The 17,633-nt window shown below is 42.3% G+C and overlaps 1 protein-coding gene across 1 annotated transcript in view; it reads left to right on the top strand.

Annotated features, from left to right (window-relative positions):
• Window positions 1-17,633, top strand: part of LOC127915517 (uncharacterized) — a 208,139-nt gene that overhangs the window by 77,308 nt on the left and 113,198 nt on the right. The gene's annotated exons all lie outside the window — the stretch shown is intronic.

Below are 17,633 nucleotides of genomic sequence, written 5' to 3'. Positions count from 1 at the left end.
TGAGAGAAGAACTTGAAAAATGTCTGATTCATTAGGAACAAAATACAAATTAATAATTTGTTGAAATAAACCAATAACCAGTAAATAATTCAGCATATTAATGTTTTAAAAAATCTATTTTGTAAAATGTACTGTACGTGATGTTATATGAGTGACACATTTCAAGGTAACTTTTAATTTGACATTTTTGTTAAATGTATTGAAGTGCATCAAAATGTACAGTCAGCTTGAACTAACTTTTGTAAAATATACATGACGCTTGAGTGACAAGTGAACTTCAAGTGAACTTTTAAATGAATTTATTTTGACAAAATATATTTACAGTCAACTTGAACTAAAGAAAAATAAAATAAATGCATATTTGTTTAACAAATACTTGCTTTCAATTTGACATTTCCATCACTCTTTGAAGTATGTGTAACATTGTATCCTTGTTAGGGTAAGGTTTTGGGATATTAGGGTATAGCTGTAGGATTCTTTTGCTGGAATGTACTATGACTTGTTCCAATAGCACCACAGGGCCTAGATCAAGACTAGCCTGGCTGAAGTGCGTCACACATGACTACACAGAAAGGCTGGTGTTACATCAAGACACCTGTAACGACTAAAAATGCACAAAAAGTACAAAACTGGTTGATTCGATTTAACACTCCACACGTAAATGTACACTATGTACAGTCGTGGCCAAAAGTTGAGAATGGCACAAATATTAATTTCCACAAAGTTTGCTGCTTCAGTGTATTTAGATATTTTTGTCAGATGTTACTATGGAATACTGAAGTATAATTACAAGCATTTCATAAGTTTCAAAGGCTTTTATTGACAATTACATGTAGTTGATGCAAAGAGTCAATATTTGCAGTGTTGTCCCTTCTTTTTCAAGACCTCTGCAATCCGCCCAGGCATGATGTCAATTAACTTCTGGGCCACATCCTGACTGATGGGAGCCCATTCTTGCATGATCAATGCTTGGAGTTTGTCAGAATTTGAGGGGTTTTGTTTGTCCACCCGCCTCTTGAGGATTGAGTTCTTAATGGGATTAAGGTCTGGGAGTTTCCTGGCCATGGACACAAAATATCGATGTTTTGTTCCCCGAAACACTTAGTTATCACTTTTACCTCATGGCAAGGTGCTCCTGGAAAAGGTATTGTTCGTCACCAAACTGTTCCTGGATGGTTGGGAGAAGTTGCTCTCGGAGGATGTGTTGGTACCATTCTTTTTTCCTTGCTATTTTCTTAGGCATTATTGTGAGTGAGCCCACTCCCTTGGCTGAGAAGCAACCCCACACATGAATGGTCTCAGGATGCTTTACTGTTGGCATGAATTTGCATTTGTTTAAGCTGTTTTCTAGTGACATTTAATTGGATATAACAATGAGCTAATGATGCGCAATTTCACCTGGCATAGAAAATGTGCTCTCTCGTCAGGACACTGAGCTAGCCAACAACACAGCTAAAACAATCACTTCAAACTGAAACTGGAAAGACTGCTAACTAGCTGCACTTCGTTTCGTTTCACCTGTTTTTTATTGATAGTTCTTTACTATTCATGACTTTGACTGGCTGAGAAAAGCTGCCTACGTGTCTATCTCATCCTGACTCCTGACATGTTCATTACTATGGGACAGCTGGAGATCGAATTTGAAAATTGAAACAATGTTGCAGATGTCGGAGAGACAGACAGCAAGGTTATTGCAAATCTCCGCTGTTGAAAACTAAATGTTAGTCTAAACAAAATGTGAGATAATGTCTAGATGCTTTTTATAGTGGAAATCAAAGTTATAAATTGCCTTGCTGGGCTGATGAGACAGTGCAGTTAGATGGAACAGAGTTAATAGACAATTTAACATCATAGATTTAGCCGGTGGTAACTTGTGGAATGCGGTTTTAACCCATCAGTATTCAGGATTAGACCCACCGGTTGTATAATAATGAACACACCACCCTATTTGACACACTTTTTACACACAATTATTCAGATTTGGCTATTAGGTTCATTCTTTCCCACACAGTAGAGTTTAGTTTCTCTCAGACAACCCTCAATCATCATCCCCTCTGGATGTTCTACTACCACCAGACCTGTAGTAATTCAGTTGAGTATGTTTAGACAGGAGTTTATCATTGGTGCTCTTGTGGGAAGGTCTCCCACTCAGAAGTACGAGATGGGGAGGGGGCGGGAGTAGGTTGTCCTCAGGTCTCCAAACTGGATCCCGAAGTAGGGGGAGCGGGGGAATCTATCAAATAGCGCACCTCTAACTTTGTACAGTACTAATGCAATTAGTAAAATCATTCACACAACGAAATTATACCAAATAAACCACAATTCATTCATAATACTGTGAACATAGTTTCACAGACATATTGGTGCATTTTTTTCTGGTTTGTGTGAAATCGTTAAGAATAATATAAAACCAGTCTGCACACCACCAAGGTGAATTGGTTTGGCATTGACTCTTGGTTGACAGTGTTGGGGGATGGGTAATGTATTGATGCTATTAACCTATGTTGCTATGTTGCTTGCTATGCTATTACTCATAGGAAGACAAGCATGTGTTTTCTTTCCAACAAGCTTACATAACATTGGATATCATTTCACACACTTTCATCATGATAATCTTTTGTAATATATTAGTATTTTGGGGTGAATAAAAATGACAGTTAGTACAGAATGTGTACCGAATGTGTATTCACGGGGATGGGGGTGTATCCCTTATGAATAACGACTCATGGTGTAATCATAACAACATACAGGAACTCAAGTCCTTTTGTTCACCTGACCTAGAATCCCTTACAATCAAATGCCAACCGCATTATCTACGAAAAGATATCTCTTCGATTATAATCACAGCTGTGTATATCCCTAGCCAGACGGCATCCCTAGCCGTATCCCTAGCCAGCAGATCAGCTGGCTGGTGTGTTTACGGACATATTCAATCAATCCCTATCCCAGTCTGCTGAGCCCACATGCTTCAAGAGGGCCACCATTGTTCCTGTCCGCAAGAAAGCTAAGGTAACTGAGCTAAACGACTATCTCCCCGTAGCATTCACTTCTGTCATCAGGAAGTGCTTTGAGAGACTAGTCATGGATCATATCACCTCCACCCTACCTGACACCCTAGACCCACTTCAATATGCTTACAGCCCCAACAGGTCCACAGACGACGCAATAATAATCACACTGCACACTGCCTTATCCCATCTGGACAAGAGGAATACCTATGTAAGAATGCTGTTCAATGACTACACCTCCGCATTTAACACCATCGTACCCTCCAAACTCATCATTAAGATCAAGACCCTGGGTCTCGACCCCAACCTGTGCAACTGGGTCCTGAACTTTCTGACGGACCACCCCCAGGCAGTGAAGGTAGGAAACAACATCTCCACCCCGCTGATCCTCAACACTTCGTCCCACAAGGGTGCGTTCTCAGCCCTCTCCTGTACTCCCTGTTCACCCATGACTACGTGGCTATGCACGCCTCCAACTAATTCATCAAGTTTGCAGATGACACTACAGTGGTAGGCTTGATTATCAACAACGACAAGACGGCCTACAGGGATGAGGTGAGGGCCCTCGGAATGTGGTGTCAGGAAAATAACCTCACACTCAATGTCAATAAAACAAAGGAGATGATCGTAGACTTCAGGAAACAGCAGAGGGAGCAGCCCCCTATCCACATCGAAAGAACATGAATGGAGAAGGTGGAAAGTTTTAAAGTTCCTCGGCGTACACATCACAGACAAACTGAAATGGTCCACCCACACAGACAGTGTGGTGAAGAAGGCGCAACAGCGCCTCTTCAATCTCAGGAGGCTGAAGAAATTTGGCTTGTCACCAAAACACTCACAAACTTTTACAGATGCACAATCGAGAGCATCATGTCGGGCTGTATCACCGCCTGGTACGGCAACTGCTCACCCGATGTCACAGAAGGCCAAAAAGATCATCAAGGACAACATCCACCCGAGCCACTGCCTGTTCACCCCGCTATCATCCAGAAGGCGACGTCAGTACAGGTGCATCAAAGCTGGGACCGAGAGAATGAAAAACAGCTTCTATCTCAAAGCCATTATACTGTTAAACAGCCATCACTAACATTGAGTGGCTCCTGCCAACATACTGACTCAAATCTCTAGCCACTTCAATAATTAATAATTGGATTAAATACATGTTTCACTAGTCACTTTAAACAATGTCACTTTATATTATGATTACATACCCTAGAGCTCCATTTTTATGGAATGGTCTGCCTACCCATGTGAGAGACGCAGACTCGGTCTCAACTTTTAAGTCTTTACTGAAGACTCATCTCTTCAGTAGGTTATATGATTGTGTGTAGTCTGGCCCAGGAGTGTGAAGATGAACTGAAAGGCTCTGGAGCAACGAACCGCCCTTGCTGTCTCTGCCTGGCCGGTTCCCCTCTCTCCACTGGGATTCTCTGCCTCTAACCCTATTACAGGGGCTGAGTCACTGGCTTACTGGTGCTCTTCCATGCCGTCCCTAGGAGGGGTGCGTCACTTGAGTGGGTTGAGTCACTGACGTTGTCTTCCTGTATCGGTTGGCGCCCCCCTTGGGTTGTGCCGTGGCGGAGATCTTTGTGGGCTATACTCGGCCCTGTCTCGGGATGGTATGTTGGTGGTTGAAGATATCCCCCTAGTGGTGTGGGGGCTGTGCGTTGGCAAAGTGGGTGGGGTTATATCCAGCCTGTTTGACCCTGTCCGGGGGTATTATCGGATGGGGCCACAGTGTCTCCTGACCCCTCCTGTCTCAGCCTCCAGTATTTATGCTGCAGTAGTTTATGTGTTGGGGGGCTAGGGTCAGTTTGTTATATCTGGAGTATTTCTCCTGTCTTATCAGGTGTCCTGTGTGAATTTAAGCCTGCTCTCTCTAATTCTCTCTTTCTTTCTTTCTTTCTCTCTCTCAGAGGACCTGAGCCCTAGGACCATGCCTCAGGACTACCTGGCATGATTACTCCTTGCTGTCCCCAGTCCACCTGGGCGTGCTGCTGCTCCAGTTTCAACTGTTCTGCCTGCGGCTATGGAACCCTGACCTGTTCACCGGACGTGCTACCTGTCCGAGACCTGTTGTTTTCAACTCTCTAGACACAGCAGGAGCAGTAGAGATACTCTCAATGATCGGCAATGAAAAGCCAACTGACAATTACTCTTGAGGTGCTGACTTGTTGCACCCTAGACAACTACTGTGATTATTATTATTTGACCATGCTTGAACATTTGAACATCTTGGCCATGTTCTGTTATAATTTCCACCCGGAACAGCCAGAAGATTTTGAGTTTTTCCTAGCCACCGTGCTTCTACACCTGCATTGCTTGCTGTTTTGGGGTTTTAGGCTGGGTTTCTGTACAGCACTTTGACATATCAGCTGATGTACGAAGGGCTATTTTAATCAATTTGATTTGATTTGATCTAATGGCTTAGGGGTAGAAGCTGTTGAGGAGCCTTTTGGTCCTAGACTTGGCGCTCCGGTACTAAATATTGTATAACAAATGTATTTGCTGATGCCTTTTCACAACATAAAAGCCTATTTTTGTCGAATTATTTTTTCCAAAACCTACTTGAAGGAAACGGCGCTCAATGGTGCCCCTAGTGGCCAGTTTCCACATCATCACCTAACATCCTCAGACATGGATGGACTTCGAATACTGACTTGTAACACGAGTGACCTGACAGTTTTATCCTGTGTTGTATTCTCCACTTCCTCATCACCTGCTCCAAAAGGACCGTAGGGCCCACATCCAGACCCCTGTAAGACCACACACACAAAATATGATTATTGTACAAGTCACTCTCCAGTCCACGCCCAACATTACAATATACACTGAGGTTACAAAACATTAAGGATGACTGCTCTTTCCATTACATAGACTGACTGACCAGGTGAATCCAGGTGAAAGCTATAATATTTTATAGATGTCACATGTTAAATCCACTTCAATCCGTGTAGATGAAAGGGAGGAGACAGGTTGAATAAGGATTTTTAAGCCTTGAGACAATTGAGACATTAATTATGTATGTGTGCCATTCAGCGGGTGAATATGCATGACAAAATATTTAAGTGTCTTTGAATGGGGTATGGTAGGAGGTGCCAGGCACACTGGTTTGTGTCAAGAACTGCAACGCTGCTGGGTTTTTCACAAAGTAAAGTGTACTGTGCGTATCAATAATGATCCATCACCCAAAGGACATCCAGCCAACTTGACACAACTGTGGGAAGCATTGGAGTCAACATGGGCCAGCATCCCTGTGGAATGCTTGTAGAGTCCATATCCCAAAGAATTGAGGCTGTTCTGAGGGCAAAGTGGGGGGCGGTGTGCAACTCAATAGTAGGACGGTTTTCCAAAAGGTTGATATGCTCAGTGTACTTTGAAGTGAAACTAACACCAAGTCACACAAAACACACATGGAAAAAAAGAAACACCCACAAAATGTATTTGTCTTGATAAATGCTTTTTAATGAATTGGTGGAAATACAGCAAATGATAGAATAACAGAAGGGATGCTCAAAAACAAAGATATACATAATTCAGAATGTACTTTCCTCTCTGTTTGTTCATACAGTGGGTGCCTGAAATGACTTTCAGTACAGCTGGTGAACACACAATGCTACAGGACACACCTGCTATACACAATCATTCAGATAACTTCATTCTTTCCCGTACAGTAGAGTTCAGTTTCTCTCAGACAAACCTCAACCGTCATCACCTCTGGTTATTCTACTACCATCAGACCTGCATTTATTCAGCTGAGAAAGTTTAGACAGGAGTTTATCATTGGTGTTGTTGCGGTGAATGTATGTATAGTGTGTTCTTTTGAGACTTTTACTATTTGCAATCAAGTCAGTTTTAGGGATCTATATGGACAGTATTTATATGCATATTCATATTCAAAATATTAACAAATATACACAGGCAGTTAGAAAAGCTAAGTCAAGCTTTTTCAAACAGAAATTAGCATCTTGTAGTACTAACTCAAAAAGTTCTGGGACACTGTAAAGTCCATGGAGACTAAGAACACCTACTCCCAGCTGCCCACTGCTCTGAGGCTAGGAAACACTGTCACCATCGATAAATCTACTATGATTGAGAATTTCAATAAGCATTTCTCTACAGCTGGCCATGCTTTCCACATGGCTACCCCGACCCCGGTCAACTGCCCGGCACCCTCCACAGCAACCCGCCAAAGCCCCCACCATTTCTCCTTCACCCAAATCCAGATAGCTGATGTTCTGAAAGAGCTGCAAAATCTGGACCCCTACAAATCAGCCGGGCTACACAATCTGGACACTATTTCTAAAATGATCTGCCGAAATTGTTGCAACCCCTATTACTAGCCTGTTCAACCTCTCTTTCGTATTCGTATCGTCTGAGATTCCCAAAGATTGGAAAGCTGCCGCGGTCATCACCCTCTTCAAAGAGGTGACATTCTACACCCAAACTGCTACGGACCAATATATATCCGACCCTGTCTTTCTAAAGTCTTCAAAAGTCAAGTTAACAAACAGATTACTGACCATTTCGAATCCCACCATACCTTCTCCGCTATGCAATCTGGTTTCAGAGATGGTCATGGGTGCACCTCAGCCACGCTCAAGTTTCTAAACGACACCATAACCGCCATCGATAAGAGACATTACTGTGCAGCCGTATTCATCGACCTGGCCAAGGCCTTCGACTCTGTCAATCACAGCATTCTTATTGGCAGACTCGACAGCCTTGGTTTCTCAAATGATTGCCTCGCCTGGTTTACCAACTACTTCTCTGATAGAGTTCAGTGTGTCAAATCGGAGGGCCTGTTGTCCGGACCTCTGACAGTCTTTATGGGTGTGCCACAGGGTTCAATTCTCGGGTTGACTCTCTTTTCTGTATACATAAATGATGTTGCTCTTGCTGCTGGTGATTCTCTGATCCACCACAACGCAGACGACACCATTCTGTATACTTCTGGCCCCTCTTTGGACACTGTGTTAACTAACATCCAGACGAGCATCAATGCCATACAACTCTCCTTCCGTGGCCTCCAACTGCTCTTAAAACGCAAGCAAAACTAAATGCATGCTATTCAATCGATCACTGCCCGCACCTGCTTGCCCGTCCAGCATCACTACTCTGGACGGCTCTGACTTAGAATACGTGGACAACTACAAATACCTGGGTGTCTGGTTGGACTGTAAAATCTCCTTCCAGACTCACATTAAGCATCTCCAATCCAAAATTAAATCTAGAATCGGCTTCCTATATCGCAACAAAGCACCCTTCACTCATGCTGCCAAACATACCCTCGAAAAAATGACCATCCTACCGATCCTCGACTTCGGTGATGTCATCTATAAAATAGCCTCTAACACTCTACTCAACAAACTGGATGCAGTCTATCACAGTGCCATCTGTTTTGTCACCAAAGCCCCATACACTACCCACCATTGCGACCAGTACGCTCTCGTTGGTTGGCCCTCGCTTCATACTCGTCGCTAAACCCACTGGTTACAGGTTATCTACAAGTCTCTTCTCGGTAAAGCCCCGCCTTATCTCAGCTCACTGGTCACCATAGCAGCACCCATTCGTAGCACGCGCTCCAGCAGGTATATCTCACTGGTCACCCCCAAAGCCAATTACTCCTTTGGTCGTCTTTCCTTCCAGGTCTCTGCTGCCCATGACTGGAACGAATTGCAAAAATCTCTGAAGCTGGAGACTCACATATCCATCACTAGCTTTAAGCATAAGCTGTCAGAGCAGCTCACAGATCACTGCACCTGTACATAGCCCATCTGTAAACAGCCCATCTATCTACCTACCTCATCCCCATACTGGTATTTATTTATTTATTTAGCTCCTTTGCACCCCAGTATCTCTACTTGCACATTCATCTTCTGCCGATCTACCATTCCAGTGTTTAATGGCTATATTGTAATTACTTCGCCACCCTGGCCTATTTATTTCCTTAACTTGCCTCATTTGCACTCACTGTATGTAGACTTTATGTCTTTTGTTCTACTGTATGTTTTGTTTATTCCATGTGTAACTCTGTGTTGTTTATGTGTCGAATTGCTACTCTTTATCTTGGCCAGGTCGCAGTTGCAAATGAGAACTTGTTTTCAACTAGCCTACCTGGTTAAATAGGGGTGAAATATGTTTTTTTTAGAAATATCCTCTGTGGGTGTGTGTGTGTGTGTGTGTGTGTGCCAATGTCCTAAAGTTTTTGTGCCAGACCACACTCTACCCAGTTTTCTTTACATTATTACATAACTCAAATCTAGATCACTTGACTTTAGAACAATGACAGGATAATAAAAACATACTATCAGGTTAATTACAAGGAAGCAAGAAATACAAGAATACTTTGTTCCCTACTCTTTGGTGCTGCCCCTCTGTGGTGTCAAGTGGTACTACAGTATTGTTGGTAGAGTGGTGGGAGGGGAGAGTCACTCTTAGATGAGTTGACTGTGCTAGTTCGGTACCTTTAGTGAGCCAAAATCTAAGAAATGTATTAAGCAGACTGTAACATATAATTACAATATAATTACACTACTCACAGTAAACATGTATGTGCCTAAACATGTATTTGACTGTACTTTTGAAAACAAGTACTCATTCTATGACATTTCACCCTGATCAAGTTACTTTCACTTCCAGGACCACAGGCGTAGTGCGGACCTAAAAGTTAATATTTAGCTGCTTAATCCTCAGATAAAGGGGTCATTGATATCTAACTGTAATCAATAGACATTAGAGCACACACCTTCACAATGTCTCGCTGAATGATTAAAAGGTTTATCACTGAGCAATAGCATCTGTTTCCTCTCTCTCCAGAACACAACTAAGTGCTGAAGCTTCAGTCTGGTGAACCGTCTTAGAGGAACACAACTTAGCAAAGTCAGATATGGCAACTGGTGCAAGGAAAGGGAGCATGGAGACCCCCCTTAGTAAGTAATATTTATTTACTTAATAAAACATTTGACTACGAAAAAAATATACTATTTTTCTCTTTAAATAGATGATTAAGAGTAATTCTGTATAATGTGTAGGCAGAAGCCTAGTTAAATAAAAATATTTTAACACTACCTGAAATGTTAAAAGTTGATTAAAATTAAAGATATGGTGCATGTTAATGTTGGCTTCAAGTTCAGGAAATCAAACTTATTGTTTGTGGGTTTATGTTTTTCCTCTGGATGATACTGTCTGACTACATCTTCTGTTTTTCACTATCTAACGATCAACGAAAACTCAATGACAGCATAACATCATTCAAGAAACTCGACAACAAAATATTTACAAAAAATAGCAGATGAGTTTAAAACGACAGCCGATGATGTTGAAAACATTCAGGAGAATGCTTCTACAGTCAGGAAGGCTGGGATTGGAATTGGGGTAAGTGGCTTAGTGGCAGTATGTCTAGCCCCCTTTACTGGAGCAGTGGCCCTGCTTGTTGGAGCTGTGTTGGTTGCAGCTGGTGGAGATAATTTCCGTTCTTAGTAAACATTGCCGATGTTAAGAAAGTTGTATAAGAATTCCAAGATAGTATTCAACAAATTGTTGAATGCCTGAAACAAATCAAAATAAATATTAAAGCATTAGAGGAAATATCCTCCAGTACATCCATGACGGGAGCTGGAGGTCTGAGTGGGGCAGAAAAAGTCATCTGTCTGCTTGAGAGAGTGGCTGAACTGAGTGACATAATTGGGTGTCGAGAAGAAGAATTGAATGTGGTGTTAGTTACTCTCCAACGTATTCTTGATATGCTCTTGGCCATCTTCAGGATACGTAAGGATGATGCTCTTGGCCATCTTCAGGATACGTAAGGATGATGCTCTTGGCCATCTTCAGGATACGTAAGGATGATGCTCTTGGCCATCTTCAGGATACGTAAGGATGATGCTCTTGGCCATCTTCAGGATACGTAAGGATGATGCTCTTGGCCATCTTCAGGATACGTAAGGATGATGCTCTTGGCCATCTTCAGGATACGTAAGGATGATGCTCTTGGCCATCTTCAGGATACGTAAGGATGATGCTCTTGGCCATCTTCAGGATACGTAAGGATGATGCTCTTGGCCATCTTCAGGATACGTAAGGATGAAGCTCTTGGCCATCTTCAGGATACGTAATGATGATGCTCTTGAAAGAGAGTTTGTTTAGAATATCAGAACATCAGCTGAGATGTGTCAGAAGAGTATAAATTGCTTTAAAGAAATGACAGGAGAATTTGACAAGTTGTCAGATTTCTTAGAAGCTTCTAGAAACTGAAAACAATCAGGTCATGATAGATGTGAGAATATAAAGAGACCAGGGACTCAATGGGACTGAAATCAGATCTGGCATTTCTAAAACACCAGACCATTCTCCTTGGGGCCCACACACCGGCCCATTTAAAAAAAAAATGTTTATCTTGAGGCCCCCATTATTTGTCTAATAATGGTCATTCTGCATTAAAAAAAAAGGAGGAATTATTGCTGGTCCGTTTCTTCTTGATTGAACAAACTGCTCTCATTTGTCAATGCTGTGGTGCCTAACATCTGTATGATGCACAGGTGATTGAACACCTACTTGAACTGAAATATGTGTAACATTTGTGACTGAGTGCGAATATATAGGCTACGTTTAGTTTCTGCTGGAGAGGTGTGTTTCTCCTTCGATGCCAAATGTTGATCACAGTGTAGTTCACAATATACTATGGTTTATTCCAATAGCAGAGAGAGAGAGATAGTGTGAGAGAGAGACAGAGAAGGAATTTATAAGTTAGTTCTTAAAACAAATGCACTCAAACTGTCAACAACCACTCACCAGTGAGAGTAGGTTGAGATTCTTGGAGACTGGAGGAGTTGAGTATTGCCTGTGAAGTTGACATCTCATCTCTGCTCCATCATTATAGTACTAGTTAAAGCTGTTTTCTTTGAGACGTTGGGTAGTTGATAAAGTGGTACTCCTACCAGTAGATGTAGTCTTGATCGTAGTATAAACTGACCATGTAAATAAATGACCCGTTTTGAATGTTGTTAGAGGAATAGGGTTTGTTGTTGCCATAGTGACAGCTGTGGTTGTTACACTAGATTCAGTCGTTGCTCTTGTTGTAGCTGTTGATATGGGTGTCACAACTTGGGAAGTTGTAACTCTTGAGTTGGCCATTGCATTTACGTATGCAGCTGTATCCTCTGTGGTGGTTGTCTCATCAGACATGGTTGAAAATGGAGAGATGGTGTTTGTACTTGTTGCTGTAGCTACAGATATTATTGTAGTAACTGTTTCTATAGATATAGACATACTGTTGTTGTAGTGGTGGTAAACGGTGTGGTTGTTGAAACAATTTAGGTAACATGTTCAAGTTTTGTGTAGAAGTAATTTCATACCCATGGTTGTAATCTCTCTTGTAATTTAAGTGGAGGTTGTAGTAGGAGAGATGGAGGTTGTAGTAGGGGAGATGGAGGTTGTAGTAGGAGAGATGGACGTTGTAGTAGGAGAGATGGACGTTGTAGTAGGAGAGATGGACGTTGTAGTAGGAGAGGTGGACGTTGTAGTAGGAGAGGTGGACGTTGTAGTAGGAGAGGTGGAGGTTGTAGTAGGAGAGGTGGAGGTTGTAGTAGGAGAGATGGAGGTTGTAGTAGGAGAGATGGAGGTTGTAGTAGAAGAGATGGAGGTTGTAGTAGGAGAGATGGAGGTTGTAGTAGTGGCTGTTGTAGTGGTGGTTTTCTTTTTACAGGTGTACGCTCACCGGCAGAGTAGAACAATTATGAAAACAACAAACGCTCCATCTTGAAAAGTGACCAAAAATACAATAAGTATTTCTATAGTGCCTATAACAATGTTATGAATGTCTTATGAACAAACCTGAGTAAATTATTGTATGTATTCTTGGTCTCTAAAGGTTTCATGTATTGTTAGGGTTGCAAAAATCTGGTAATTAAAAAATATTTCTCCAGGTTCTCCAGAATCCTGGTTGTAATTTCCAGAATAAGCAGGAAATGTAGAATCTTCCAACGAGGAGTTCTGGAATATCTGGGAATTTGGGGAAAGTTACCCGGTTTTAAAACATTTCTACAGATATGTATTGTTAATTATAGGTCTATATATTCTGCATTGTCAAGTGCCTGGAAATTAAATTATACTATTTACTGTTATTAACAAGGCAAGTCAGTTAATAGGGAGCAGTATTTGGAAGTTACTCAGGCCCAGAAGCTAGATATGCGTATGCATGGTAGTATTGGATAGACTGATTGGACTGATTTTGCAGGCGAAACCCGAGGACAATCCATCCAGTTCTTTTTGAGGTCATTGGATTTTCCAATGCTTTTCTATGGGGAAGCGGAATTATTAGGACCCAGATTGCAGTTCCTATGTCTTCCACTAGATGTCAACAGTCTTTAGAAATTGTTCAATGTTTTTTATTTTTTATGAAGAAGTAGTCATATTCTTTCTAACTGTCACTCAGGAGGACTCTAGTCTTTTGGTGCGCGTGAATGAGAGCACGCTCCGTGTTGTTTTTCTCCGGTATTGGAAAGAGTTTATTCCGTCGATTATTTACATTTTCGGGTACCTGGGGTTGGATAAGAAACGTTGTTTGAAATGTTTGGACCAAGTTTACAGGTAACTTATTAGATCCTTTGTAGGCATGTTGGAACCGGTGTATTTCTGAATCAAAACGCGCCAAATAAACGGACATTTTGGGGATATAAATAAGGACTTTATCGAACAAAATGACCATTCATTGTGTAACTGACCTTTTGGATTGTAAAAAGATGAAGATCTTCAAAGGTAAGAGATTTATTTTATCGCTATTTCTGACTTTCGTGATGCATCTGTTTGGTTGGAAAATGTTTTCCATGTTTTTGTATGCGGGACACTGTCCTCGGGTAATCGCATGGTATGCTTTCGCCGTAAAGCCTTTTCGAAATCTGACAAAGCCGCTGGATTAACAAGAAGTTCATCTTTAAACCGACGTATAACACTTGTATTTTTATTGTGACTATTTCTGTATTTTACCTGATGTTGTCGAGGTGGGTTGCTAGCGGAACGCCTGCGCCAGAAAGGTTAAGAACAAATTCTTATTTTCAATGACGGCCTAGGAACTGCATTGTCAGGGGCAGAACAACAGATTTGTACCTTGTCAGCTCGGGGATTCGATCTTGCAACCTTCCGGTTACTAGTCCAACACTTTAACCACTAGGCTACCAACCATACTTTTTGCACTTTGTACTGTTGAGTAAAGTGCGTTGTTTCAACTCATCTCTGCTCTCCTGCGCCTGACTTTATACACCAGCTACATCCACCAACCTGACATTGGAGGTGTATGCCTTATGATTAACGACTCGTGGTGTGATCATAACAACATACAGGAACTCAAGTCCTTTTGTTCACCTGACCTAGAATTCCTCACAAACAAATGCCGACCGCATTATCTACCAAAAAAAGTATCTTCGATTATAATCACAGCCGTGTATATCCCTAGCCAGACGGCATCCCTAGCCGCGTCCTCAGAGCATGCGCAGACCAGCTGGGTGGTGTGTTTACGGACATATTCAATCAATCCCTATCCCAGTCTGCTGTGCCCACATGTTTCAAGAGGGAAACCATTAGCTTTCTTGGGGACAGGAACAAAGTAACTGAGCTAAACGACTATCGCCACATAGCACTCACTTCTGGAATCATGAAGTGCTTTGAGAGACCAGTCATGGATCATATCACCTCCACCCTACCTGACACCCTAGACCCACTCCAATATGCTTACAGCCCCAACAGGTCCACAGACGACACAATCGCAATCACATTGCACACTGCCCTAACCCATCTGGACAAGAGGAATACTTATGTATGAATGCTGTTCGTTGATGACAGCTCAGCATTTAATACCATATACCCACCAAACTCGTCATTAAGCTCGAGATCCTTTCTGACGAGTCGCCCCCAGGTGGTGAGGGTAGGAAAGAACATCTCCACCGCGCTGATCCTCAACACTGGGGCCCCACAAGGGTGCGTGCTCAGCCCCCTCCTGTACTCCCTGTTCACCCATGACTGCGTGGGCATGCACACTTCCAACTCAATTATCAAGTTTGCAGATGAAACTACAGTGGTAGGCTTGATTAGCAACAACGACGAGACGGCCTACAGGGATGAGGTGAGGGCCCTCGGAGTGTGGTGTCACACTCAACGTCAACAAAACAAAGGAGATGATCGTAGACTTCAGGAAACAGCAGATGGAGCACCCCCCCCCCCCTATCCACATCGACGGGACAGTAGTGGAGAAGGTGGAAAGTTTTAAGTTCCTCGGCGTACACATCACAAACTGAAATGGTCCACCCACACAGACAGCGTGGTGAAGAAGGCGCAACCTCAGGAGGCTGAAGAAATTTGACTCGTCACCGAAAATACTCAAACTTTTACAGATGCACAATCGAGAGCATCCTGTTGGGCTGTATTACTGCCTGGTACAGCAACTGCTCCGCCCACAACCGTAAGGCTCTCCAGAGGGTAGTGTGGTCTGCCCTGTGCATCACCGGGGGCAAAGTACCTGCCCTCCAGGACATCTACATTACCCGATGTCACAGGAAGACCAAAAAGATCATCAAGGACAACATCCACCCGAGCCACTGCCTGTTCACCCCGTTATCATCCAGAAGGTGACGTCAGTACAGGTGCATCAAAGCTGGGACCGAGAGACAGAAGCTGTTTTTCAATCTCAAGGCCATCAGACTGTTAAACAGCCATCACTAACATTGAGTGGGTGCTGCCAACAAACTGACTCAAATCTCTAGCCATTTTAATAATTGAATGTAATAAATGTATCACTAGTCACTTTAAAACGATGCCACTTTATATAATGTTTACATACCCTACATTACTCATCTCATATGTATATACTGTTCTCTATACCATCTACTGCATATTGCCTATGCCACACGGCCATCACTCATCCACATATTCTTATTCATCCCTTTACACTTGTGTGAATGTATAAGATTGTTGTTGTTAAATTGTTAGATTACTTGTTAGATATTCCTGCGCTGTCGGAACTAGAAGCACATGCATTTCGCTACGTGTATGTGACCAATAAAATGTGATTTGATTTGACTGGTGCTTTTGGGCCCAGGGAGACATACAAGCTAGAACCGCCACTGAACATTGGCACAATCTAAAATCCGATGATAGTCTCGGTAATGTGTTTTCGGACCTTCCCTTGGTCGTATTCTCGCAGGGCAGAAATCTCAGGGACCAATTGTAAACTCTGATTTACCACCCCAAGATATTCCTGAACAATGTCTATTTGCGACCCTACTGGATGGAAATTACAAGTGTAATGGCTGTGCTCAATGCAATGGCACTTATAAATGTAGATCCTTCAAACACCCACAAACAGGGCAATCGATCCCAATCAAAGGTGTCAGTGGAGCACGTAATAAGGCAGTTATTTATCTTATAACTTGTCCTTGTGGTACAAATGATGTGGGTAAAACAAAGCGTGAATTAAAAGTACGTATCTCAGAGCATCGTAACACCATTAGGTGCAAAAACTTGACTTACCCAGTTGCGGCCCACTTTTTGGAAGCAAACCACACGATTTTGTCTCTGCGTTATATTGGCATCGAACAGGTCACCCTCCCTAGGATAGGGGGTGACCTTGATAATTATTGTTAAAACGAGAGGCTGCCTGGATCTTTAATTTAAAGACCCTTGCTCTCTTCAGTCTCAACGTAGACTTTGATCTGAAGCCATTCTTGTGATTATTGTGACTTTGCCATTGTAATTGTTTCTAAGCTTGTGCAGTCTAAAATGAATCTATGATGGTATGATATCCATTTGTTTTTTGTATGCTGCTCTTTGTATGCCATTCTTACATTTGAGAATTAACCAATGATATTAGGCCACACTTGGCCATGATTACAGACACCTGTGTCTTTTGACACTATATAAACAAGTATTCCAGCAGTGTTTGTGAATAGACCCTGATGAAGACAGCTCGTCTGTCGAAACGTTGGATATTAACAGTAAACTTCCCCCATTCTGTACAAATGTGCGTAACCGCAACATTCAAACGAGGCTACAAAGAAAACTAATGGGACTGTAGTGACTGTGTTGACTTCATAATCGTTGGGTTTGAACTTCTATTCAAACGTTGAACGACATGGTAATGGCTCTATAGTATTGGAGAAAAGTTGAAAAAAAATGGACCCTTCGTTACATCGTGGCGTGTCGTAACGTACAGCACGCATAGAGCAACTATTTATGTCTTACAGTCTCTCTCCACCAGGTGTATAATTTCTCTCATCGTTTAAAAACAAATGGACAGTGACTGGGTAAGGGGGGATACCTTGTCATTTTTTGCGTCATCATTGCATGCGATCATCATTCTCAAAGCCTCTGTTTTACTTCTAAGATCACTTTAGCACCGCCCTAAAAACCCGATTCAAATTCGACACAAACCTTCAAATCGGTATCTAATGACACATTATCAACTCTTTATAGTGTTTTATTTACATTTGAGGCGATAAGTTGAACAGATCGAGTGAAAAAAAGCTATTTTCCCACACAACATCTCTCCTCACTATCACGCATTGGTTTCGCTTCCCCACCCGCCATTTTTTTTAAAGACCCAAAGGGGCTCATTGCCTGCTTGAAACGGGCAGTGTT

This window comes from Oncorhynchus keta, chromosome 35, assembly GCF_023373465.1.
Source record: "Oncorhynchus keta strain PuntledgeMale-10-30-2019 chromosome 35, Oket_V2, whole genome shotgun sequence".
NCBI lineage: Eukaryota > Metazoa > Chordata > Actinopteri > Salmoniformes > Salmonidae > Oncorhynchus > Oncorhynchus keta.
The sequence above is the reverse complement of the archived record's forward strand: the minus strand, read 5'-3'. Positions and strand labels throughout refer to the sequence as shown.